At 45.6% G+C, this 26,969-nt stretch overlaps 1 long non-coding RNA gene across 1 annotated transcript in view; it reads left to right on the top strand.

Moving 5' to 3' along the window:
* Positions 1 to 217: 217 nt before the first annotated feature.
* Positions 218 to 26,969, top strand: part of LOC144766913 (uncharacterized) — a 108,182-nt gene continuing 81,430 nt past the window's right edge. Inside the window, exon 1 of the long non-coding RNA XR_013597976.1 lies at positions 218 to 519. This is a non-coding gene — a long non-coding RNA (uncharacterized LOC144766913). The remainder of the gene's footprint in view (positions 520 to 26,969) is intronic.

Here is a 26,969-nt window from a genome sequence, read left to right on the forward strand (position 1 = left end):
TTTTTAAAAACAATGCTCCCGGCTGTGCCTCAGGAGTACAATCCAACCAGAGCCCTGAATCGGCTCGGTTTTGTAGGCGGAGTGGGCGTGGCCTCGAGCGAGTGGGCGTGGCCACAGGACCGTCTCACTCGCTGCTGGCGTCAGTTACTTGGGCGTTTCCCTCTGCAGCGATTAGCTCCGCTGCTGGGCGGTGAGGGTGTGAAATGAAGCCCCCAGTCTACGTGCAATAGAGTAAAAAGGTGGGTTCCCAGTGAAAGTTTAACACACAAGATTAAAAGTTACAGCGCTAGCTTTTTTTTAAAAACAATGCTCCCGGCTGTGCCTCAGGAGTACAATCCAATGGTAGTCTCACGTGTGGCTGAGATGAAGCATGCTCTTGAAGTCTCACAGGACGCCAGCAAGGGAAAATGTTGCCTTCAAGAAGAACTTGTGGAGTAGCAGACAAAAGGGGAGGAGCAGGTTACATCTGTCCCCTTACACAGATCGTCGCCAGTGATAAAAAGACAAGATCTTCTTCAGGTAAGAACATCTCTTTATTTTCAGACTCCTCTCTCCACCAGTAGACAGCAACTCAACAACTCAGCACTGTCTCACTTAACATTCCAAGGTAGCCTCCAGGGGAAACAAAGGATTGTACCATAGGGAAAACGGGGGTGAGCATGGCGGAACATACCATACATATTACTTATAGAATAAAAGTAGCATATTACAAATAAGAGTGGAAATACACTTTGTAACAGATATGGGCTGGTGCATGTAGGTTTATGAAATATTGTATAAAGCATGGGGATGACCAAATACATTTGAAAAAGATTGAGTCCAACGAGTGGAAGTTAAGGATGATGCATAAAGATCACAGAATGAAGAGTTATGGCAATCCTATTTGCCTTTAGGGCGCCATCCGTTGCACCTGCTGCGCAGCCGCCATTAAGTAGTGTTGCAGCACAAAGAAATACAGAAAAAGGCAATAAAGTAAAAGAAATGAAACAACAGCAATAGAATAAAAAGAATAGAAAAGAAACAACAACAGAAAGAACAAGAGGTCAGCACTGGGACACCAGGGATGAGGTGCAGGCAGGGGCCTGCGGGTGGAGGAGGGCCTTGAACTACGAACCTGTGGGTCATGAGGGCAGACCACTATCAGGTGGAGCTGCGCAGTGCGGGGGGCAAACGTACGCTGACAAGGTCAGTGAGGTCGCCTTTGCTCCTGGGAAGTATGGCTTATCATTTTTCACACAGTTTGCAGCAGCCGGACATCTCCCAAATCCCCGTCCTGATGTTGGGCTTGAACGGGTACAGTAATAAGGAGAGTTCGATAGCAGATGAATATTTCTCTGAATATTAAACACAGATGGTGATAGCACTCAAACAAAGAAGCACAGATGTTATCAAATGTGAATGCATTCACTGAGGCCCTATTGGATTGTGGTACATTTTGTCACTGCAATTTACATTTTGGTTTTCACTAACTTTTTAGCTGTAAAATACTGATAATTATTCAATGAGGAAATATTTCATTTAAACCATAGTTTCATTTTAAATGGGTTGATCTTTTAACATTGAGATGTTTTGTTTTCATTAAAACTCTTGAGAGGAATTTAGCCATCTTATGATGCCTACTTTGAATATTGCAGAACAGTTCAAATGCTAAAAAACACATGTGCATGTCTCAGCAAGGGAGTAACCCATGAGTGCAGTCCACCCGCGCAGAAGCCGCAAATTCAAAATACATAAATTGGATTGTGGTGGCACCAAAGATGGCTTATAGCAAACTGTCAAGGGTAAGGAACAGCAACTACAACAATGATTGTATGACCAGAGGGCTACTTTAACTCATTTAAGGACAGCTTTGATCCGGGTTAGGGGGATCAAGTTTTATTGGTGGTGTTGCACATATTTACTCCAGGGGAAGATTCGGATTCATCTGTTTATCAATTTTTAAAAATATTTGTGCAAGCAGCCACCGTTTGGAGCTATTATTGGTAGGTGATATACAAGCATACTATCAGGTCAGCAACCCACCAGGGACTAACCTATATTCAGAGATTAAGAAACCCAGCTTGTAGAGATTAGGGAGTGATAAAGAAACTACTGACTATGGTTTAAGAGAGAAAGAGAGACTACTAAGGATATTCCTTGGGCCCTTGTCTATAAAATCAAGGATTGGGCTGATAAAGTACTGTGTCCCCAGAATACAACTAAGGAAAAGATTATGGCTCAGGTTTACTCAGAACAAATTCTGGAAGCCCTATCAGAACACAGAAAAAGGTGACTGTGACAGCACAATGTTATAACTATTTCACAAACCACTGATATAGTCACAGCTTATTCCCGGGCACAGGGACCCTTGAATATCACAAGAGTAAAACCAGCAAAAGGGTACGGCACTACTGCTCCGTCCATTTAAGACAACTTATCTTCCAACAGGAGAGCATCCTCTCATCCAGAATAACAATAAGACCCATTAGGGATCAAAAAATCCCAGTATTTTGTTTGGGGGAAACAGGGACACATTGCACACTTCTGTCAAGACAAAAGGAGGAGTAAATGGCATGCCGCCTTAGAGGCACCCCTGACGTCAAGAGCATGGGAGGGGATCCATGAAAGAGTAAAAACCACTTCCACCATTGCACGATTTAAATTGTTGCAGTAAAACGTGATACAAAAGGTCAAAGTGGTGTGCCCCACACGACACTTGAATTCCATACAGACTAGACGCTCCCCTATTCACACATCAACCATACACAAACTAAAATACTAAACCCAATTATATGTGATGATGTTTCATTTTATTACTATGGTAGAAGTATGAAAATTATATTAAAACCAATATAAAAATTCTTTCAAAACAATGTTATTACAATTGAAACAGGGCTTTATTTCTTCTGGTATTGGCCACAAATTACTAATATCTATACATGTACAATTCATTCATCAATATATATAGATTAAAAACACATTAGATCATGAAGATTACATAACAATTACATATTCGAATCTGGCATATGACCACCCTAATGTACAGATAATATAAGCAAAAAAACGTATAGTTGTCAACATGACATTTCGGTGGATGGTGTTTGATAAAAACCACCTTCTTCAGGACTCTAACTCTGTTACAGCAATCATCTGTTCAATTGTTATCCAAAGCGTGCATGTTGGTTCAAAGAGAATTTCCAGGATATGTTTATATTCTTTTATTAGTGGTAAAGAACATTGAACCCTGAAACAGGGGTCCCACTGATTCTTGGTCATTGTAAACCAACAAAGAAGAAATTGGCACAGAAGCTGAAATATAAAAGAGAATTTATTATCCTCAAATGAGTGAGACTACGTCACACAGAAGCCTTAGCAACTGAATGAGGCAGTCTGAGGAGTACAGAAAACTGGGGCTTTATATATGCTTAGGGTTACATACTCAGCATAAGACCAAGGGGCAGTCCTGGCTCCTGTAATCATGCAAAATGACTAAGATGGGCATACAAGATCTGCTTGCTCAACAAAGTGGGAGGAGAGTTACTTCTCCATGCAGCAGCAAAAATAGCCTGACAGTTATACTAGAGAAGTAGGTGCATTCTACTAGCTAGGCCCTTCTGGGCATGTGCGAAGGTGGAAGATGCTCAACATAGTTTGTCTCTAGGCAGACTACAAGAGCAGTTAACAGAAAGGTAGGACAAAGCACATGGAAAAGAAAATGCTGCCAGAAGTACAAAATGGCTTTCAGCTCATGCTAACAAATCCGTCCAATATTTAACAGATGGTCCTTTTAGCATGAGCTAAAGACATTCCTATGATCCAGTAGGAACATAGAACATATTTTCATATTAATTTTTCATACATTTATCAATATCCTAATTCATTGCTAGGTGGGCATTTTCCATTCTAAACATTTCATTAAGCGGGTATATGTAAGCTATAAGCAGGAATACAAAGAGAACGGAGCATTGGGTCATAATTAACCTACACATGGCAGGAGAAAGTAATGACCACTATCACAAACAGAATTATCTTTAGGGCTCCTATGCATTTCAGTGACTATTCATTTTAATTTCAGAATAGCTAAGAGCACATACCTAATAAAAACATTTTCCAATTGACTGTTACATTTTCCTTTTATGATGTCTAGAACATCAATCATATCTGGGACCAGGAGGACCACACAGGGCCATAGGAATTAGGACGAAGAGCTGCAAAGGGCTGCTCCTACTTAAAAATGGGACAACTAAAGGGAAAATTGAAGCCGCTGTACAACCAAGCCAGAGGGGAGTCTTCTCCTTGTGTCTGTTTGAGCCTCACAGGCAGGCTCTTGATGTTTCCACGGTGGAGCTGCACAACTCGCAACTCAAGAATCTTAGTCCAGTTTCAAGGAAAAAGTCTCTTCTTTCAGGATAGGGCAGTCACCCACCAGGCAAATGCTCTTAGCGATCCTGTCCAGTGTCTCAGGCAGTGCACCAGTTTTCTTCACTTCAATCTAACAGGCACCAGAGACACAGCACCTGTACCCTAATCTCAAGTCCTTCCCTAACTCCTGTATTGCTCTGCTGGCGCACTGCTCATTCGTTGGGGCCACATATTACATCCAGTGTACCCAGGTATCTTTTAACCAACAAACAAAGGAGCAAACTTGTATTCACTTTGGGACCAGAATTCAAAGACCTGATGCTAGGATCTCTGAAGCAAACCTTGTTTCAAAAGGGGTCACCTCAAGCAAAGCCTCCTCGCCGTTCTGGTCGGTCTGTGACTCTCAGCTGGGCATCAACCACAATTTCTCCTTTCGGATTTGTGACTCCGTCTTTTGCCCAAGACAGTGGCAGGGGTATACACTTGATCACAGGGCTTCCGCCTTCACTGAGGTCCTAGTTGCCAGCAATGCCTGTGCTGGTTACCTTCACTTTGGCTTCAAGCTGGACTGGTGCTGACGCTGACTCCCCAGGCTGAATCTAATGTCCGGGCCCCTCTGGTAGTGGTTTGTACTGCAGCAAATATCTATTAGTGGACAGAACAACAGGTCTTTAGACAAGGCACAGAAACAGTCTATCAACAGAGAGGATAGTCTCAAAATGTCCTAGTCTTGGGACGCCCCATATATTAGCAAGGCACCCAAGAACCACTTTCATCTATCTAGGAGAGAGTTAAAAAAAACAACAGCCTGGACCTATTCGCAAGTATAAAAGGAACTCTTTGGTGAACTAACAAGATTAATACATCACCCAATCCTAAGCAGCCAAGGAAGTGTGTATTCATTTTCTAAATTCAGAGGAAAAGAGAAAAACAACACAGACATACTCTAAATCCTCACATTGGTGTATTCCTGTGTACTAATCTGAAAAACCCTCAAAAAGGAAATATTCTACACTTTTGCTCATAAATTTTACACTACTTGTACAGGACTGCAGACACTTCTAAAGTGATTCTTCTTATTTATTTATTTATTTTAGTGTCTTTTAGAGCACAAACTTGACCCGTGAGGGTATCAGAGTGCTTTACAGGGTATACAAGGTCTACAAACCAACATAAAATGCAGAGAAATACTAATACATCTTACCCATACTCCTACATGTAAATGATTACAATCATAGTCCGCTTCAGTGTTCAGAAGTGAGATAGGTGTGACAGATTTGTGGGCTATACCTACATTGTACGCTTAGGACCATGCTCTCATGTTATAGGAGCAGCAGGAAAATAGAAAACTGCTAATTTAACACGGTTTCTTAACTATAAAACAACATTTTCTTCAAAACATTTTTGCTAAGGATCACAGGGGCATCTTCCCTGCGTTCTACTTTTCATGATCCAAACTATGCAACATCAGCTCTAATAAGGACTGTCAGTTTATTTACACAGACTAGCTAATAACAACTAGCAATGCCCTTGCAAAACTACAATAATGGTGTTATCACCTAAGACTTGTAGAACAAAACTACCCACATCTAATTTCCCTTAAAGATCAAAATAAGGGAACAACAATCTAGACTACTGATCCTGTCATAATTTCATCAAACAGTATGGGCAGTAATAAAACCTATATATTTATTCATTTTATTAATGCTAACAATGTTTAAAACAGTATTACTGATTAGCCAATTAAATGTATCATTGCTAATTCACAGACAGTTTAGACAGGCTAAAAACAAATTGAGAAAAGGAGAGAGCAACATACATATTACCTAGCCTTAATTTGTAGAGGAGCTAGCCTCCTTCCCCCATTTTGACAGTAGGAAACCTGAAACAGGTTTCACTTCTGTCAACACTATCAACCCCTATTTGTAGCAACTAGGCATAAACAAAGTTATAGGAGGTACATAGCACTTTTGAGAGAGATAGAAAAACACATGAATACCCAAACCCCAATCCTTTTATCAAATGTACAAATAAAACATGAGGGCGAATGAATTCAAACTAAATCCCATTGGCTCAGCCCTAGTAAGCATTAGTGCTGTATAAATATGGCAAAGGTTACATATGCAATTGTATCGTGGTATATTCATATGAGTGCATAAAAACTTCCTTTGCCAACAACAAAATGTCAACGCAGACCTTCTCTGGGAGCCCTGCTATGCTTCTAAATATAGAGCTGACATTTAACTCTTCCCAGCTGTCTTAATCTGTATTCAAGGGTGTCCAAGCGGCTGTCCCAATTCGCCTAGAGACAGAAAGCTGGAAAGCACTTATCCCCCTGTTTGCAGTTAAAAGAATAACTTCTGCTGGTTTTATACATATTTCCAATTATAAGCAGGGTGCAGTATAGTTTTGCAGCAATATAACGGTCAGCTATTTGTTTTATACCTAAATGTATGCATTTACTTCACTTTAAAAACTACTCTAAAGTTAAAGAAATGCTGTTTAAATAGTGCTTTTTACCCAATTTCGACTTTGATATTTGGGGCACTTAAAAATGAATATCCTATAATTTCTTTGCATAATATTCATTATCAGAATGTTCATTACATAGCCCAGGAGTTAGAAATTGAAAATCATCATATATACCTTCATAAAAATGATTTTTTTTTACGCCTACGCAGAGTGAAATTCCATAAGCAAATATCCTCATTTTGCGGTACAACAGAACTTAAATTTAGTTTTAATGCTAGGAGGTCACAGTATGAGTATTAAGCTTTATAAATATTAAAAAACAAATTTAAAAGCACTTATTTTTTTCATAATTAAAAAATATATATTTTTAATTAAACCAATCATTTTTGATAATTCCACATAGAAAAAGCAAACTGCATCCCTTGCCTATCATATTTAGATGCATTCATTCATAAGCCTAAGCACAGAAGCCTACCTTGAAACATGAAACATTTTTGCGCCACTTTTTTTTTTAAAAAGGACAATTATTTAACATCAAAACTAAGAATATGCTTATAAAAACGGCTTTAAGAAAGGAAATCCTCACTTGAAATGTTTTCTTGTTAGACAAAATAATGAACCTGATTTTTGTAACTTTTTTTTTTTAAAACAGCAGTCTGTGTTGCCGAAGCCCAAATCCGTCCTCGAGGGGTTTCAGATCATTCCCCGCTGACGCTGACTCTTTCCAATCATGCACAGACACGCAAACGTATCTACCCGATCTACCCAGGATACCTTAGGGAACCGACAGTAGCCAAGGCGTTAAAGAGGGGCACGAGGTCTTATTTCACCGAAAACGTAGGGTCAGTGGATTCCCCTACCACCGTGTGGGAAGCCTACAAGACGGTTCTGCGCGGGCAAGCCATCTCAGCTATAGCTCACCATAAGCACACGCAGCGTCAGGAGCTGTTAGATTTAGAGGGACTGCTCGAAAGGGCCACACGAGACCACGAGAGAGACCCGACCGAGGAAACACAACACGCGCTCCGGATATGCCAGCAACGTCGCACAGCACATGTGCACCGCAGGGTGATGGACAATATGGCAACGACAACTCACAGGGTGTACGACGTCGGTGAAAAGGCGGGTAAACTGTTGGCCTGGTTAGAAAAGAAACGGGGAGGGCAGAGGGCCGTAGTCCAATTGAAAGACCCAGAGGGCGTGGTGCAGACTGGGCCGTCTCAAATAGTGGACATACTAGCGGACAATTTCCAATTAGTATATTCCCCTGATTTCGAGGTCTCCCGGGAGGTGGCAGAGGGGTCTCTCGTTGGAGTGCCTACTCGTACTCTAGCGCAGACTAGCCGGGACGAGTTGGACTCGGACCTGACGACTGAGGAGATACAGGCAGCTATCGCGGCGTTACGCCCAGGGAAGGCGCTTGGCCCTAACGGAGTACCGATAGAATGGTACAAGACCATGGCGGAAACGCTGTCGACGCCTTTACTCCAAATGTACGAGGATTGTCTGGAACGGGGGCAACTGCCGCCCGACCAGCGTACGGCCACTATAATCGCAATACCAAAGCCCGGAAAACCCCCTGATGAATGCGGATCGTACCGCCCAATCTCCCTCCTTAACGCCGAAAGTAAAATTTTGGCGAAACTGTTGGCCACTAGGCTGCTGCCTCATCTGGCGCACCTAATTCATCCGGACCAGTCGGGCTTTATGCCACACCGTAGCACGGCGCTGAACCTTCGACGGCTGCATGGCGTGCTGGCACGCGCTCCACTACTGAAGGAACAGGCGGCGGTGCTGTCGTTGGATGCCAAAATGGCATTCGACATGGTAGAATGGCGATATCTCTTCGCGGTTCTGGAGCATTTGGGTATAGGCGCAAAATTTATATCATGGGTCAGGCTGCTGTACACAGACCCAGTAGCACGGGTGACGGCCAATGGTCACATCTCGAGGGAGTTCCCACTGGCGAGAGGCACGAGGCAAGGATGCCCGCTCTCGCCGCTGCTGTTCGCCTTAGTGTTGGAACCCTTGGCGACGGTTATCAGAACCACTCAGCTACTGAAGGGCATACGCTGGGGAGGTGACTGGGAGGATAGAGTCTCCCTATACGCCGACGACATGTTAATCTACCTCACAGACCTTCAAATGGTATCCCGGTCCTGCTGGCCCTATGTGAGGGACATGGCACGCCGTCGGGTTATAAAATTAACTGGCGAAGTCGGTACTTTACTTGATCAGTGGCACTCCACCGCCCCTGACCCCGGACTGCCCGTTGCAGGTAGAACCCTTCTCCTTTAAATATCTAGGAATTCGAATTACACGAGAACAGACGACCTTTCGTGACCTTAACCTTCAGCCACTGCTAGATAGGTTGAAGGCGGATGTGCGCCATTGGAAGACCCTCCCCTTGACTCTGTTAGGTAGGGCGGCACTTTTCAAAATTATGGCGCTGCCGCGCTTCTTGTATGTCCTGGAAAACACGCCGGCGTTGGTTCCACCGTCATTTTTCCGCCAGGTGTCTGCACACTTGTCAGGCCTGCTGTGGGGAGATAAGCCGGCCAGGGTCGCTCAATCGAAAATGGTTAGAGACTGGTATAGCGGGGGGATAGCGCTCCCGAACCTTGAATTGTACTACTGGGCATCGCACCTTAAGGTGATCAACCAATGGATCCATGTTGCACAGGACGACCCAGCATTCCTGGCTGATAGGAGTCAATTAGGCTTAAACACCCTACTGGCCCCGCTCTATAATAAGGGACTGTTGACAAAGTTGAGAGGCCCAACCAAACACACGGTGTCTATATGGCATAAAGCTCAAAGGCGACTAGCTTGGGAGGGGGTGATTACCAAACTCACACCGCTGTGGGACGCTAAGGCCCTAGGCACTCTGCGACACAGTAAAGGGTTTGACCAGTGGGACAACATTGGGATCTCCACCGTAGGAGACATGTGGACAAGAGAGGGAGTGATCTCCTTCGCGGCCCTGAGGGAACAGTACGATATGGGATTAAACGAAACATACCGATATGTTCAAATTAGGCATGCCCTTCTGGCGGTACTGGAGCCAGGTACGGCGGTCCCGGACTCGGCCCCGTTAGAGGACAGATTGCTTACTGATTACATGGAGGCCAGTGCTACCTCACTCACATATCGTAAACTGCTGAACATCCTACCGGATCCGCTGGTGAAACTGAAGGAACACTGGGAGGATGAGATTGGGGAACTGGACGAGACACACTGGAACGCAGCATTGGCATCGCCCAAGGAGGCGGGTATATCCTCACGTTTTAGATTGGTACAATTTAAAATACTGCACAGGGTATACTACACCCGCACAACACTGCACAGAATCCACAGGGCAGATCACCCGTATTGTCTGAGAAACTGTGGGGAAGAGGGCACACTGTTCCATACATTGTGGGCCTGCCCCAGTATACAACACTATTGGGGGCATGTGGCGCGCACGGTAGGCCAGACTCTGCACACGTCATTTACACCTAACCCCAGGGTATGCCTGCTGAATGTATGGGACCAGACCGACCTGACACAGCATGGGAAGAGATGGGTAATCATTGGTATGATGTTGGCAAAGCGGGACATTGCAATGAACTGGGGGGCGCACAACACTCCGACCCTGGCCCAATGGTGCAGAAATGGATATGGATATGTTAATGATGACGGAAAGAGCAGTTTACCAACAGAGGCGCAACCCACGTAAGTGGAATAAGACATGGTCACCTTGGAATGTGTATAGGGGGGAGATCTGTGAACCACTGCCTGAGGATGACGATATTGATAGCGCGGAGGAGGATGAGGAGATGGAATGAGCGGGAGGGTTGGCGGGAGGGGGAGTGTAGTTGAGTGTGACGGAATGTACAAGCCTCGTGAAAAGAAGTGATGTAAAGTTTGTGATTGTTGAAAACCATGCATATAGCCTTATACTGCTACCACCCACGCACTTGGTATAATTTGATTCTGCCAAAGGAACCACGTCTTGACCCTTTGTTTGTAATGTTCAAATCAGTTAAATGAAAAAATGGAAATGTTGCTTAAATGGTTGGATGCAGCTGAATGTTGAGGCTGCACTGACAAATGTCTCTCGATATATGAGTATTCTTTGCCAGCAACAATAAAAACAATTTAAAAAAAAAAAAAACAGCAGTCTGACATGCAGGATTTTGCCCGTGTTTAACTGACAAAATCCTGGCTGAGTGAACATTTCTGTCTCTCCGTGGCCTACAAAAACAACAGCTGCTTGCTTAGCTGCAGTAAAAACACAGCTGAGGAAAGATTTTCTTAGTGTTGAAATGGAAGCACGGTGACTGTCTATTTAAAACTGAGGCCTTTCCATGCGTGTTCTATAATATGCGTTTTAGTTCAGCAAAAATTTACTTCAGATGAAGTGTTTGCCTGTTAATATCTAATACAATGTATCTAAGGAAACTGCTGTAAGTTTATTTATTGCAAAACACACAATTTCTTTTTTTAGGCCTTTTTTTATTCCTACTGAATGTGAATTCAAATTTTATCTTTTAAGCATTAGATAAGATAAGATAAGTTTATTGCACAGTTAATTAAAACTCACAATTTAAAGTACACGACTTTAAAAGAGATACATATCAAAGGTAAAAAATTAATTATCAGGGATTAAAAAATTATGAAGTTCATATTAACAGTTTACGTTTTTACTATTGTTCGTTTGAGCTGCGGCCCGAAGTTATGCTCGGCGGCAGTGACTAAATGTTACTCTGTTTCCTCATTTTGTGTCTCTTTAATTGTCTTCGTCACTGCGTCAAAGTATTTTGTAAATCTGCAATTTAATTGGGTCTCCTGCGGATTAAAACATATTTTGACTGCTTGTCTGCAGGTTCTAATGCCCTTCTGGTTCCATATTGTGCGTAATAAGGATCTCCTTTTGTCCGTTAAGATTGGACAGATACATATTATGTGGATTAGATCTTCAGGTCCTGCACTGCAGAGACGGCAAGTTTTGTCTTCCTGGTTCCTTTTCCATGGGGCCAGGTGGGGGAGAATTGGTAGTATACCGAATCGTAGCTTTAGAAATTTCTCTTTAGTCTTCTGTTTGAATCCATGATCCATATACGCTTGAGTCTTTAGTGTTTTATAATCGTTTAAGACTGTCCATCCATGTGCCCTTTTTGCTAGAGTTTCCTTGTCCTCTAATAGCGATGTTATTTTTGTAACCTTTGTTACTAGCTTTTTGAAACTTGTGTGATCTACTGAGGTGTTCCAGAGGTCAGACAGTTCGAGTACTTCTAACGATTCCATCAGATACTTCCTTGCATATGAAGATTCTCGTCGCTGCAGCTCAGACCAAAGGTGGGCGTTTAGGGTGCCTTGCTCTGCGTTTCTGATCTTATGCCAGCATTTTATGAAGCTGCCCCTTCTTTCCACTGTCTGTTTTTGAATCCCGAACTCCAGACGGATTTGGGCAGGGGATACATAACTGGGTAGCCGAAAGATGGTTCTGAAGGTTTTGCTGATCACTCTATCGAGGGTAAGAGCATCTTTTCCGAGAGTTGATTCGCTCCCATATGTTAGCATCGGTTGAAGGCGAGCTCTCAATACTTGTAGAAGCGGGTCAAGCGTGTAATCTGGCAGTATTTTAATCAAGGGGATCATCGCAAAGCTGCTCATGGTGCCTTTTCGATGCAGCGTCTCTAATTGCGGTTTAGACGAGCCTCTGCTGTCTACCAGGACCCACAGATATTTGTAGCATGCTACATGGTCCAATTTGTGTCCGTCCAGATACCAGGAGTTCTTCCTGGCCTTCTTATAATTCACAGCCATGGTTTTTGTTTTCTTTAGGTTGATTTTTAATCCGTTACGCTGTGAAAATGTGCTGGTAGTGTTTAGAAGTTGCTGAAGGCCAATTGGAGTTCGACTAATTAGAACCAGGTCGTCAGCGTAAAGGAGGTTGGACAGCATGGTGTCCCCCAACCGTGGGGCGTGCGATTTGATGTTGTCCAGTTCCCCTGGTAGGTCTGCCAGGAAAATATTAAACAAAGTAGGGGCTAGGACGCACCCTTGTTTTAGTCCTTTAGAGGTGTTGATTCTCCTGGAGAGGTGCGTCCCGTCTCCCAGCTTAATCTTAACCCAGGTGTTAGTGTGGAGTAAGATTAATTGCTTCAGGAGGGGTTGCGGTATCCCCCATTTGTCAAGCTTTCGCCATAGTTTGCCCCGGTCCACATGGTCGAAGGCTGAGCTGTAGTCAATAAAACATAAAAACAGGGAGTTCTTTCCTACTTTGGCCGCGTCTGTCAGCAGAGTTAATGCCATGACATTGGTAGTAGTTCCTTGTCCTCTGCAGAACCCTGTTTGATTTGCCGGGATTATATGTTTTGACGCTGCCCAAGATGTCAATTCGTCCAATAAGATGCCTGCATAATACTTTGCTTCTATGTCGAGTAGAGCGATCAACCGATAATTGCAAGGATCACTCCTATCTCCTTGCTTGTAAATTGGGCTTATTGTCGATCCTTGCCAGGATTCGGGGCAGGTTTCTAATTCTTGTATGCCTGCAAAGAGTGGTAGTAGTGTGTTGCTCCAGAATTCGATGTCGTGTTTAAATATTATCGGTGGTATTCCGTTTGGGCCTGGAGCTCCTTCCATTCTCCCCTTTTTTATTTGAGTTTTTATCCGATCCGCTGTTAAGTTGATTTTGTTCTCTGTGGTACTTATTGGTGTGCTGTTGTTCTTTACCTCATCAGTTTCCTTTTTGTCATATTTTCCCGTTATGCTATCCTTGGGGTTTCTGGACCCGCTTTCAGTCTTTCCTATTTCGTTATCCTTCTGATTGTTGTCTGTTTCTTGCTTTGTCGAGGTTGTGGAGTTACCATCGTCGGTTTGATTGAAATGATTGTGCAGGAAGTCGGCCCAAGCTGCCTCTGATATGTAGGAGTTTATTCCTTGATGACCCGGCTGCTGCAAGCTGTGAATTGTTTGCCAAAATTTAGCACTGTTTTTTTGTTTCGAATCGTACTTTATTTTTGCCCAGAGCTCGTCGTTTTAACAGTTGGTTAGAGCAAGTGGTTTGTTTAGATGAAGATGGTTGAGTCTGAGTTGGTATTCCCCAGGCTCTGTTAAGATCGTGTACCAAGTCATAGTCCGTGGCGGTTCCAAAAAGAAAGAGGTTAAAGTCTCCTTCCAAGATTAAATTATCAGATTCCCACTCATCCATAATTCTTGCTGTCTCTTTGACCAGCTCTCTTGCGCCTTTCCGTCTGTGCTTCGGATGTATGTAGGAGTTAACTATTACCAGGCGATGGTCTGGCTTTCTGGTGTTAATTGTTATCTCAATCACCTGTATGACGTTAGGAGCAGTAGTTTTAATCTTTATTTCCTTCATTGTTCCTACTGTGGGGATTGAGGCAAAGATCATTAATCCACCTGAGCTGTGGCCAAAAGATGATGTCCTGGTGGCTGGGACAAATTGCGTCATATAGCCTTCGAGGGCTATCTCAGCTTCTTCCCAGGTTTCTTGAAGTAATATCAAGTCAAATGATCTTAAATATTTTAGTGTTTCTTGATCATCCAGTTTGCCAGCCAAGCCATTGATATTCCAAATACATACTCTAAAGTTGTTCAATGTTGTGTATGTTAAGGGCTGCGCAGGGGATCCTTGTCATTGCCCGCCTCTGTTTGTTATTATTCGCTGTATTATGTCCGGGTTAGGAGCTATGCATTTCGTTATTACCGTTTTGGTGTATAAGGACCTCCCTTGGCGACCTGGTGACTGGCCAAGGGCTTCTTTTAAAACAGATGTGGCTTTGGGCGGGTGTTCTTTATCACTCTCCTTTAGGAATGGTGTTGTGTAGGCTGGCCTTCTACCTGGTTCCAGCCTTATTCCCCATTGAGAGAATTTGTTAAGTTCTCCTAAAATCCGGTCTACCAGGTCAGTTGACGCCCATGTTGTCTTTGTCATTTCTGGTTTTGACTGGTCAAGTACAGGTAGGAATTCAATTTCAAGTAAGTCGGTTGTGGTGATGCCTTCCAGATCCTTGATAGATGTAATTAGTTTAATTATGTTTCCTCTGTTCAGGATGTCCATTCTGCCCCTAGATTTGTACTCTGGGGCGAATATTAGTGTGTCTGTCTTATTTGTTGAAAAATCTCTCGCTGCTCCGGCTATGGTTTGTTCAAGATGGTTTGCCCCGGTGGGGGGTTGGTCATTGGTGCTGTCGGTTTTGGCTAAAGTTGCCCTTGTTTGAGTTTGTTCTGAGACCTGCACCAGGGCCGACTGTTTCAAATTTTGTAGCGTGGCCCTTGGCTAGTTGTCAGAGAAGCTCCTTGTTATGCTACGTGAGTCAGACTCTGTTTTGAGTTTTTCCTGTTGTGTGAGCATTTTGCTTTCGTGACGTCCTCATGCCCAGGATATTCTATTGCGGTCTCTGACAGGTCCGTTACTCTCGGGATTTTAAGTTTGATGGGGGCCGCTGTAGTTGACAGTTTTTTGCCCGGGGGCGGGGGCTGCTCAGCCTGATTTAAAAGTCCTGCCGTCACTTCTTGTACCACTTGGCCATGGGGATCCACTGTCGGCCCCTCCTGATCATGGGGAATGGCTGTTATTTTCCTGTTTCTGCCCTTCCTTTTTTCTTTCCGACGGGTTCGTGAGTTTGTGGGCACCTCTATGATGGCTATTTCAGGGGGTGAGAGATCTGGGAGTGCGTTTTTTGGCGATTGACTAACAATAGGGGAACAGGACTTCTCGTTTTGAAACAACCTGTTTTCTGCTTTTTTTTGCGTCCCTGGGGTTGGGCGACCCTTGCGACGGTTCCCTCCTTGGCTGTATCTATCAAGTCTGCAGATGCGGTTGGCTTCAAACTGACCAGAAGGTTCTCTAGCATGGTTGGTAGTGTCGATAGTTTGTTGATTATTGGGGAACAGTCACATTCTATTCTGGCTATAGCAGAGAGTTCTGCTGCTTCCTGACCCCTTTTTATTAGGCCGTTTAAGTCGCCTAGTTTCTTCTCAATCCCGGAGGTAAATTCAGCTAGTGTTTGTAGTACTGTTAGCTGCATGTCTAGTTTCTCTGATTGATATTGTAGGGCTGCTGCTGATAGTTGTGTTGTGTTTAGTAGATTTGCCCAGAAGGTGATGAACGAGCTTTTGCTCTCGCTCTCTGGTCTCCTGGTACTTGGGGTTGTAGTGGGTTTTAGATTGTATGCCGCCACTAGATCTTGCCACTCCTGTGTTGCAAAGAAAGACATGTCGCCGTCTGTAATGTGTGGAATCTCCCATTTCCGATTTTTAGGTGTGTTAGGGCGGCCCGTGTCAAGTCAAGTCAAGAAGTCTTTATTCGATTAGTTCATCATAAAAGACATAAAATACAATATATACATATAAACAATTAATACAATTATTAAATCGTTTGACAAGCTAATCAGCTTCTTGTACATAGATACAGAAATTTGGATAATAACACACGGGAGACATTGCATCATCAGATTAAAATATACTGAATAGACACCTATTAATTATTGTTATTAAAAAACCTACTTCTAAGGACCCAGGCCCATCCAAGAAACTTCGCAACCCCCACAACAATAAGCGGATCCAAGTTTGTTTTTAGCAATCTAGTTGCTTCTACAGCCAATCTTGTTCCTAGCTGCCGGCATACAGGTTTTAGCCATTTGGCTCTGGGGGCAGAATATAGTGGGCACACGTACAATAAGTGGTCCAGGCTTTCCCGAGTATCTTTGCATTTTGGACAAAAGCACAGCCTTTCTGTTCCCCATTTTTGAATAAACTCCCCAATCGGAAGAGAACCGCATCTGAGTTGAAAGAATAGTTTGCGGTCCAAGGGTTTAGTTATTAAATCCCAAAACCCCTCTAACTTGGATATATCCTTATGTACAAGGAACTGTCCAGTGAGACTGCTGGGATTTGTTTCCATGAACATATTATGGGTCACCCAATCCCAATAACATCTTTTTAAGTCCTTTTTAGAGGGGAAACTAGCTAACTCAGGCGAGTGCCACAGTTCACCGAGGCCCAAAGCTAATAGGATAGTCTTGAGGTCTCTAAACCATCCTACACTTAAGGCACCAGGGCTATTTTTGACCTCCAGACATGCTGCCGCGTAATGGTGAAGTTCAGGCGTTGTCCACAATCGACGCCAAAATGCAACAGGACGGAATCTAGCTTGGGCCTCCACCGGTTGGCATCCCAAATCGTAGAGAAGGGGTATTATTGGGGTCGACTGGGGGAGACCTATGGACAATCTTAAAAATTTGTTTTGGGCAAGTTTTAATGAGTTCAAGTTGCAACTACCCCATAGTTCCGCGCCATACAAGATGGCTGAGAGAACCTTACCACCGTAGATCTTTATAAGGGGAGACATTGGCCTCGTATAAGACCTTTTGTGTTCTTTGATCAGAGCTCCGCCCAGCTGTTGGTGTTTCAGGGACATAAGCTCAATCTGATGGGACCAACTCAAGGTGTCACTGAAAGTGACACCCAGATAGGTGAAGTGTTTAGTTTGCTCCAGGGGGACATCCCCCATAGAAACCCTAGCAGTAATTTGTTTGCGCCCCCTTAAAACCATGAATTTGGTTTTGGAGACATTCACCTCCAGCTCATGGTCGCTGCAGAAACTCTCGAACCTTGTCAGTGCACATTGAAGGCCCTGTCTGGTTCTTGAAATCAGGAGAGTATCATCAGCGAACATGAGCAGGGGGATTTTCATGCCTGCCAGGGTTGGAGCATCCGTTGATAAGTTATCGAAATATTTCGTAACTCTGTTAATGTATAGAGAGAACAAGGTAGGCGCTAAGACGCAACCTTGCCTGACCCCCTTAGCCACTGAAAAATTCTCTGTCACCTCACCCGGTTTACCCCATCGCACAAATGCAAATGTCTCAGCGTGGAGGTTCACTATAAGGCGCACCAAAGTAGGAGGCATGCCCATATCTAGGAGGCAGTTCCATAGCCCTGCCCTTGGGACAAGGTCAAAAGCTGACCGTAAATCCACAAATGCAGCATATAGGTTGCCCTTGCCCAATGTAACCGTCTTCCAGTGCAGTAACATAAATCGAAACGCCTGATCTAAGGTGCTCACACGGGGTCTAAACCCGGCTTGGAGAGGAGTAAGAATGTTAAATTCCTCAATCCAGGCCTGAACCCTTAACAGGACAAGACGACTAATAATCTTCTGGACCGCATCAATTAAGCTGATTGGCCGGTAGTTAGAAGGAACCGACCGATCTCCCTTCTTAAATATGGGCAATATTTCAGCACCTGCCCATGAATCCGGAATCCTAGCACCCATAGCCAGCGCGTTTGCCAATCGCGCTAGGTACGGTACCCATAAGTCATGGTCTTGCTGGAATAGGTCCGCAGGTATGCAGTCGGGACCAGGTGCTTTTCCTCTGGGGATGGCTTTTAGGACTGATTCAACTTCATTAGCTGTAAACACAAGTGTATCACAGGTGATAGGCCATTTGATAGAATCTTGTGTGATACCGTGACAGCTGAATTGTTCCTCAAAATATGACACCCATTTACTTTGTTCAATGGATGCTGGACTAGGACGGTCATCCTGGGACAGTCCCCACCTAAGTAGGTGCCAAAAGTGTTGAAAATTCCTGGCACCACACGCCTCAGCTAAGAGGCTCCAGCGCTCCTCGTCCCATGTGGCTTTGGCCCGAAGTTTAACTACTTTATATTCCTTCCTGCAGTGTTTAATTAAAGCTTGGTTCTTTGATTTCAAAGCCTTGAACAAAGATGACTGGGATTTTCGACAAGCTTCATTATACCAATTTGCTGGCTTTTTACCCTTCCCCCTGGCCCTATGAACAACAACCAATTTTACAAACAAGGTTTTTAGGGACAGAAATAAACCAGCATGATATCTGTGATTTTTGAAATTGTCGAATCCTGGTTTTCACAGTTATCAATTTCCGTTAATGAGTTTGATACCAGGGTCCTAATTTTTGCTCGTGTTTCAGAGTCCACAGCAACCTTTGGCCAGCGCACCCTCCTCAGATCATTTGTTAATACCACTGCCTCTTGTACAGGGTTAGGCTGTGGGTCGACCGGCCCTTCAAAGCTGGAATCCTTCAATTCCGCTATGAGTGGTTCATGGTCGCTTTCTGGACGCGGCTTGATTGACATGTCCTGAACTAAGTGCCACATTTTAATATCAACTAGGATATAATCAATGCGACTGGCATGTCTACCATTAAAAAACGTTTTGTTACCCTCCCTATCGGAGTTTACACGCCCATTAAGGGCACGCAGCCCCCAGTTTAGACAGAGACCTTTTATAAATGTAGCTGCCTGAGACAACTTGGCAATAGGGGGTAGGTCGAGTTGGGGAATCCCCCAGGTCTGATCCTCATCCTCGGTCAATAGACCATCCTCTATACCTAGGGGTTCAAAACAGGTATTAAAATCCCCCATAACAACCACATGACCCGATAGTTGTGTGGAAGCCATCCAAGCAAGTAAGGGTCGTAGAAACTCTGCCACCCGTTGTGCCTCTAACATACACATTAATAAGCAGTAAATTCAACCCGCTACTGGATTTCACACTAATTATCAAAATGTCAGGACAGTCTATAAAAACTTCCTTCACAGACACACCTGCTACCTGGCGAACCCATATAATGAGCCCACCCATGGCCCTGTCTCTGTGGCCTCTAACTGCTAGTTTGTTAAAATTCAGGAAGCCTGGAAAATACACTGCTTTGGTCGCCCAGGTCTCCTGGAGCGACCAGACATCACCCCGTCGAATAAAATCAGCCCAATCAGGGATACTAATACAAGAATCAATACCCGCAACATTCCAACATCCCAGGGTAGTGCCCTTTTTGCATAAAAGATCACTCATTTCAGTTACAACGTTAGGATTAGATACATCAGACAGGGGGGTTGGATTAACATGCCCCATTGCAACTATAACCTGACCACCCGTTGACAGACACTTAGGCCCTACCTGACACAATAAACCAGAGCTTTCTCTTACAACATCAACATCATTAGCCAACATAGGAGAAGATACAAGAGTAGGTATTTCTGGCTCGCCACTATGGGTGTGACAGCTCTCCATAGGAGGTTGGGAATGGGCTTCCATACTTTCTGGCACGATGGTTAAAGTACCCGGTACAACACCTCCCCTTGAACACACAGATACGGGAACATCAACCCCAGATAAACGTGCTGGTCAATCGTTCGTCGATAACCAGGATAGAGGGTCATACAAGTTTCTTAGAGGGATATTCCAAAGCTCTTGAGGCCGGGTAGGCCTATTTAAAGGGGGGTAAACTGGCACGGAACTTGGGTACTGTTGTGACAGTGACGGGGCAGATGGCATAAAGGCCAGTGGATGCTGAGGGTGGTTAGGAAATGTTTGCTCAGGTAGGACTGGGGGGCCCTTAGGCTGGTTGGTAATCTTAGCCCAACCCGGAGTCTGAACAGGACAGTTGTAATTAGATTGCATATAGGAGCGATACTGCACCTCAGGGTTAAATTGGAATCCGTGATAGTTGTTAGAGAAGTTGGTCCATTTAAGAAGGCTTTTGGTGTTATTGTAGTTGTTTACAGGTGGTGGGTCTGTCGGATTGATCAAAGTTTCAGGATAGAAGTATGTAAGGTTCCTCGTAGAAATCCCTCCCTCATTACTTCCTACATACCAATCAGACAGATGGGATACAACCTTGTGATCCCTAAAGTTAATAATAATTATATCCCCCTCTATATCCTTGGGGCGAACCCCTACCCACCTGCATCTTCTGACTGTAACAATGTCCCCATTAAGATGGGAGGGAAGGGGCCTATTTGTTTTCAGCCAAAAAATGACTTTGTTTTTTAAACTTTCATTGTTTTCCCTGTCCCCTTCCGCTACCGGAGGCACACCCGTCATAACAATGACATAGTTAGAGGAATCCGGTGGCAGATCTACATTTATCTTATGGGGAAGGGGTTTGTTAGTTAGACCAGAGGGGTTTGCTGTTTTACCAATCCCTTTCCTTGTTTGAAACACCACACCCTTCTCAGCAGGTTTATTTACTACCGCCCTGGAGTTTCCTTTGGCATTGTTTGCCACTACAGGGGTTTTGGCAGCTAAAACTGGTGCTTTATTAGTGTTAACAGTAGCCTTGTTGGCAGCACTTTTGGTGGATACACTAGAAGAGATAATTGTGGTGCCACTACCCTGGGGTGGACCGGAACGTCTGGTCAATGGGCCTTTGGCCATATCCCCGCTAGATGCGTGAACAGGGTCAGTGGTTGCCAACAGACGGTCCAATTTATCTCCCAATGTCCTAACACGTTCCAACACAGGAAGCATATAGGATTTAATAAGCTTCTCTATGTTGGCGTAGGACAACTCATGGGCCTCTTCTCTGGGTGACTCCAGGGTTTCCATCACCTGTGTGTCTGAAGCCTCTGAGGCTACAATGTGTGGGGGCCCCAGCTCGATGTTAGACTTAGGAGGGGCTGGTGAGGATATCAGGCCATTGTGACCTTTCCTTTTAACCCCACCCTTCCTTCTTCTTTTCCTTGGTGGGGAGTGCACAACCCTTTTGGCCTCGTCAGGCTTGTGAATGCTATTACATTTACTCATTGTAGCTATGGACTCACATGGGTGTATACCCTCCGTTTGGCAATTAGTCAGCGTGGGACATGGGTCTAGATCAATAACGTTGCTAGATGGCAAATTCGATACCAAAAGGCTCGAGTGATCCACTGGCAGATAACTAAGGTTTCCACCGCTGTTAACATCAGCACAAAGCGGGGAAATACTTGGAAATCTAAATATGTTTGGGGATTGGTTAATATCAGTGGTATCGTCCTCAGTTGAGCTCAGCCCTTGAGCGGCCGTATCATGAGTAGAATTTAGGACTGATTGTGAGTGCAATGAAATTTTCTTTAGCTGCTCAACTGAGCGGCGACGTTCAGCTCTTCTCTCCGCTAAGAGAAGGTCCCTATCTAAGTCCTTTATAGATTTTTTAAAGAATTTGTCCAATGGACCCAGAACAGAGGTTCCTACACCGGGAGGGCCAGAATGACTCATAACAGTTCTATTGAGTGAGTATTACTGCCACAGAACAAGTAATAAACGTTGGCTTAATCACAACACAATACCCCAAACCGCAATAAATTAAAAAGAAAAATAAAAATAACCTGGCCCAGCCCGGCCTCCTGCGGCCCCGGACGGCCACAGACGGTCCCGCCCTTGTCCCGCGCGCTCTCCCGCGCTGCGGGAGTGCTAGTGCCTTGATATGGAGTGTGCACACAATAGGTGGAAGGGGGGGAGGGGTCGGGGAGAGCGGCCCAGGTGATAGTGCTCAGGGCTGGCGGGCGCTCCTGGGATATGCAGTCCCTAGTGAGCGTTCACACTCGCTCGCAGCCCCGTTGAAGTCTTCCCTCGTGTTTCCCTTCAGCTGGCAGAAAGACAAAAACTCCAAAACGCTGCGGGACCCGCGGAGCGGGTTCCGCGAGAGGTGGGAGAAGAAGCAGGTCAGTCCCAGGCAAATAATAAAAAGATACAGCAATGCGTCCCACTCGCTGCCTCAGAGAGCGCAGAATTTGAAGGCTCGGTGGAAGGGGGGAGGGGTCGGGGAGAGCGGCCCAGGTGATAGTGCTCAGGGCTGGCGGGCGCTCCTGGGATATGCAGTCCCTAGTGAGCGTTCACACTCGCTCGCAGCCCCGTTGAAGTCTTCCCTCGTGTTTCCCTTCAGCTGGCAGAAAGACAAAAACTCCAAAACGCTGCGGGACCCGCGGAGCGGGTTCCGCGAGAGGTGGGAGAAGAAGCAGGTCAGTCCCAGGCAAATAATAAAAAGATCCAGCAATGCGTCCCACTCGCTGCCTCAGAGAGCGCAGAATTTGAAGGCTCGGTGGAAGGGGGGAGGGGTCGGGGAGAGCGGCCCAGGTGATAGTGCTCAGGGCTGGCGGGCGCTCCTGGGATATGCAGTCCCTAGTGAGCGTTCACACTCGCTCGCAGCCCCGTTGAAGTCTTCCCTCGTGTTTCCCTTCAGCTGGCAGAAAGACAAAAACTCCAAAACGCTGCGGGACCCGCGGAGCGGGTTCCGCGAGAGGTGGGAGAAGAAGCAGGTCAGTCCCAGGCAAATAATAAAAAGATCCAGCAATGCGTCCCACTCGCTGCCTCAGAGAGCGCAGAATTTGAAGGCTCGGTGGAAGGGGGGAGGGGTCGGGGAGAGCGGCCCAGGTGATAGTGCTCAGGGCTGGCGGGCGCTCCTGGGATATGCAGTCCCTAGTGAGCGTTCACACTCGCTCGCAGCCCCGTTGATGTCTTCCCTCGTGTTTCCCTTCAGCTGGCAGAAAGACAAAAACTCCAAAACGCTGCGGGTCCCGCGGAGCGGGTTCCGCGAGAGGTGGGAGAAGAAGCAGGTCAGTCCCAGGCAAATAATAAAAAGATCCAGCAATGCGTCCCCGTGTCACACTGCTCGTCTCGGGCCATTTGGGGGCCGTCCTGCACGCTCTTTAGAGTCGGTGAAGGGATGCTGTTTTGTCGTGTTGTTGGTGTCCTTGCGTCCCGCGCACTCTGAGGTTTTTGCCACGGCGGAGCTGTTTGATGGTGTCCCCAGTCCTGTAGGAGGTGTTGTCCTTGAGTTGTCAAGGCATCTAATGCTCTGTCTGTGCGTGGCCCGCTGAGTGTTGTGACCTTGTCCGGGGATTTTTCTATTTTTGTCCTACTGGGCTGTGTCTGTATGCGTTGAGGGTTAGTCAATTCGGTGTCTGGTTGAATGTTGAGTTCCACTGGCATGTCTACTGATGAGTGTAGTGTTCCACCTTCTTCGTTGTTTATACTGCTCTCAGTTGGGCTCGTAAGTTTATTAGCAATGTGTACATCCACTACTGTGATTTATGGCGATTTTTCTGTTTCCAGTATTTTTTGATCGTGTAACGATGGATATTCTATCTTCCCAGGCTCCAATGGAGTTGGTAGACCTTCTAGGTTTCCGTTGTATGTGAGAAATGCAGCCCCTGGATGCTTTAGAAACGCAAATTTCGTGTAGATTTTTGGTTGGTAGGAGTATGAAGTTTTCCTAGCTGGTTCTCTATCAATGGTTATGAGATCTTCGGTTCTTTCTCTTTTCGCTCCTTTTGATGGTTTACTTGGTTTTGTTACGTTGCGAGGGTCCGTTGCGATTTCTAAGTTATTGTCTTGGGTGGCCTCCAAGCCCGTGAGCCAGGAGCAGGCCGTCACGTCGCCGATTTCATTGACAGAGTTGGTATCAATCGAGTTGTCCTTTCCCTTATTGGTACTTATTTTACAGGGGTCTTTATCTGTGGGTGATAGGGTGGTTCCAACGTCTCTTATAGCCCCCTTTTTTCGTTTTATTACTGATTTTGTAATGGCCTTCTCACTTTTCCGGACCTCATACTGGCCCAGGAGCGGTTTGGCTGTTTAGCTGGGTGGTTAGGTAGCTGGTGGCTAATAGCTAGTTACTAGTTGTTAATTTTGACTTGCAGAGCCACAACTTGGGTAGGTGAGGGCGCTGGGGCCGCTTGGGCCGCTGGGGCCCGCAAGACCGACACTAGCAGAGGCGGAGAGGGTCAGCCTGATGACTATTTCACCCTACCTCCCAGTCCTCAGTCCTCTGTCCTTCTGCTTGCTCTGCTCATCCCTCTCGACAGTGTCGCTGGGTCCACGCTGACTGGGTCCACACTGGGTCTGTTTGGATCGTGCTTCCCCACAATGGCACTTCCCCTCGACTGCAGGGTCTAGTGGCTAGTGCCTGGTGCCTGGCAAAGGGCAGTAGGGCAAGGAAAGCGCAAGAAAAGCATGAGGAACAAGGCTCAGGGGGCAGCACACCCACCGCTCACCACTGGCGGAGAGTGTGTCTCAAGATGTTGAGGTGTAGGGGAGTCAAGGCTGCGGAGGTCTGGCTCCTTGCTCGCTCCTCCTCCGCTTGCTCCTCGGACGTGCCCTCTCACAAGCCCCCCTCTCACAGGGGCAAAAGTCCAGCGCACCAGGTTCTGCACCAGGTTCTGTAGGTGCCGTGGGTTAAGTTTAATACGTGGTGTCCCACCTGTGGGGGCCGGGGGCCGGGGGTCGTGTGCCGAGACACCATTCAGCAGCCTCTCTCGAAGATCACTCAGGGGCTCGGAGCGGGGGCAGGTGCTCGGGGCTCGAGCTCGGGCACAGGTTCGATGTACAGGACTCAGGACTCAGACACCGTGTGAGCCGTATGCACCGTGCCCTGCCGACCCCCTCCCCCCCGGCTCTCCAACTCACCGGGTTGGTCCGAGTAGTCCCGGCTAGCGGTCACGCGGTAATGCTCTCCCTGCTTCGCGGCTCCGGGCGGTGGTAGTCTCTGGTCTCCGGGAAACAGACTTGCGGCTGGCGGCTTGCGGCGGCGTTGTTCTTCCAGCGCTAAGCTCAGCGCTCACGCCAGCACGCAGCCTGCAGCCTGGCTCCTCTGGTCTCGTCTCTCGAATGGCTAAACGAACGGCAAGACACGGACTGGAACAGCTCACTAGCTGATCAATTGACCCTTTTTTTCCAGTCTCACTTTCCGCGTAAGTTTTGGCGGCTCCGCTTCGGGAACTGAATTGCGGCTTCGGCCGCATAAGGGGATGCTTGGTGACTCCTTCCACTTTCGGTAAACTGAGTCGCGGCTTCAGCCGCGCACGGTAATGTTTTGGCGGCGCCTGCCGCTTTGGGAAACTGACTCGCGGCTTCAGCCGCGTAGGAAAGTGTTTGGCGGCGCCTGCCGCTTCGGGAAATGGCTCGCGGCTTCAACCGCGTAAGAAATGTTTGGCGGCTCCTGCCGCTCGGGGAAACTGACTCTTGACTTCAGCGTGCGGAAACAGGGGAAACAGGGGCAGCTTCCAGCTTCCAGCGATTCCAGCAATTCCAGCCGCGGCTCTGAGGGCTCTGGCAGCTTCCGACAGCGTTTGGCAGCAACAGCGTTTGGCGCGGAACTCCTCCCCTCTTTTAAGAATTAGCAGTTTGTACATGTGCATAGTTGCTTACTCTATAATCTAAATAGTAACATATAATTTATTTAGCATGTCATATGGTTCATTTCTGGATTTTAGTTGAATTTTTATTTAATATTAATTAAATGACATTTTACATAACAGACTGAAGACAAAAAGAAAACCACAAACACACGCATTGAGCTCATTTTAAACATATACAGAAGGGTCAAACACTCAGGACACGATACAGCGCGCTTAATAGCCATTATTTCATAAATAGCGCAGTCGCTATTTACTTACAGAAGTTGCAATGTAAAACCACGAACCACATAGACATTTAAACACACATTTAACCCACAGATCAACACTTAAGACAGAAACAAAGGACAGCCCACAGACTGTACTTAAACCAAACCATTTGTAAATACTAGTTGTAAGTCATATTTACAAGAAACGCTTCTCAATAGTATTCCAAAAGACTGCAAAAAAAACAGCCCAACAGACTGTCTTATTTCCAAGAAGCCAAAATACTCTCAATTCACTAGCTTTGGCTGGCAGAACACCAAAAAATCACTCTGCAGATCTCCATTCATAAAATTGCGCAGAAAAAGGATCCATATTTTAATTCCCTAGGGATACAGAATCACCAAGGAAGAAATATGTTTTTATACCTAAACCTATCTAGCTATTCCCTCAAGGGAGCCGGCTAATTTAATTAACATCTCACTATGGTACCTCCAAAAAGCAACACATTCTTCGATGTGTGCTTGAAACAGGCATGCCAAAAATATTGCAAAATATGCAAATATTATAATCAAAGTAGTGCTTAAGGTACTCTTCATACGTTGCACCGTTCAAACAAGTCAGACAGAGAAAAATCTCTTCATTACCTGCCTACATAAATTGCAATTTACATATCTATCCCATACTAATCCAAAGTTGGCCAACACAAATCTAAGCCACAGTAAGTGTTACTAAACTACCTTACCAATCCAAGGCATCAAAACCAACAGTAAGAGCCGCAGACGACTCTTACCAAACAAATGGTTGTCCAAATTCTAACTGCCAAGTTCTGAAGGCCCTAACGGTCTTTTTTTTTTTTAAATACTCACGCCAAAAATGTTTTCCGTCAGGGGTGACTTCATGTGGAGGATAAAAATCAGGAAGACCAGAAATATACCAGGCTGCAGAGACAGAGAATCCCCAGAATCTCCGTGCACAGAGTACCTCCATAGTAGAGT

The sequence above is a fragment of the Lissotriton helveticus genome, chromosome 7 (genome assembly GCF_964261635.1).
Source record: "Lissotriton helveticus chromosome 7, aLisHel1.1, whole genome shotgun sequence".
In the NCBI taxonomy this organism is placed as follows: Eukaryota; Metazoa; Chordata; class Amphibia; order Caudata; family Salamandridae; genus Lissotriton; species Lissotriton helveticus.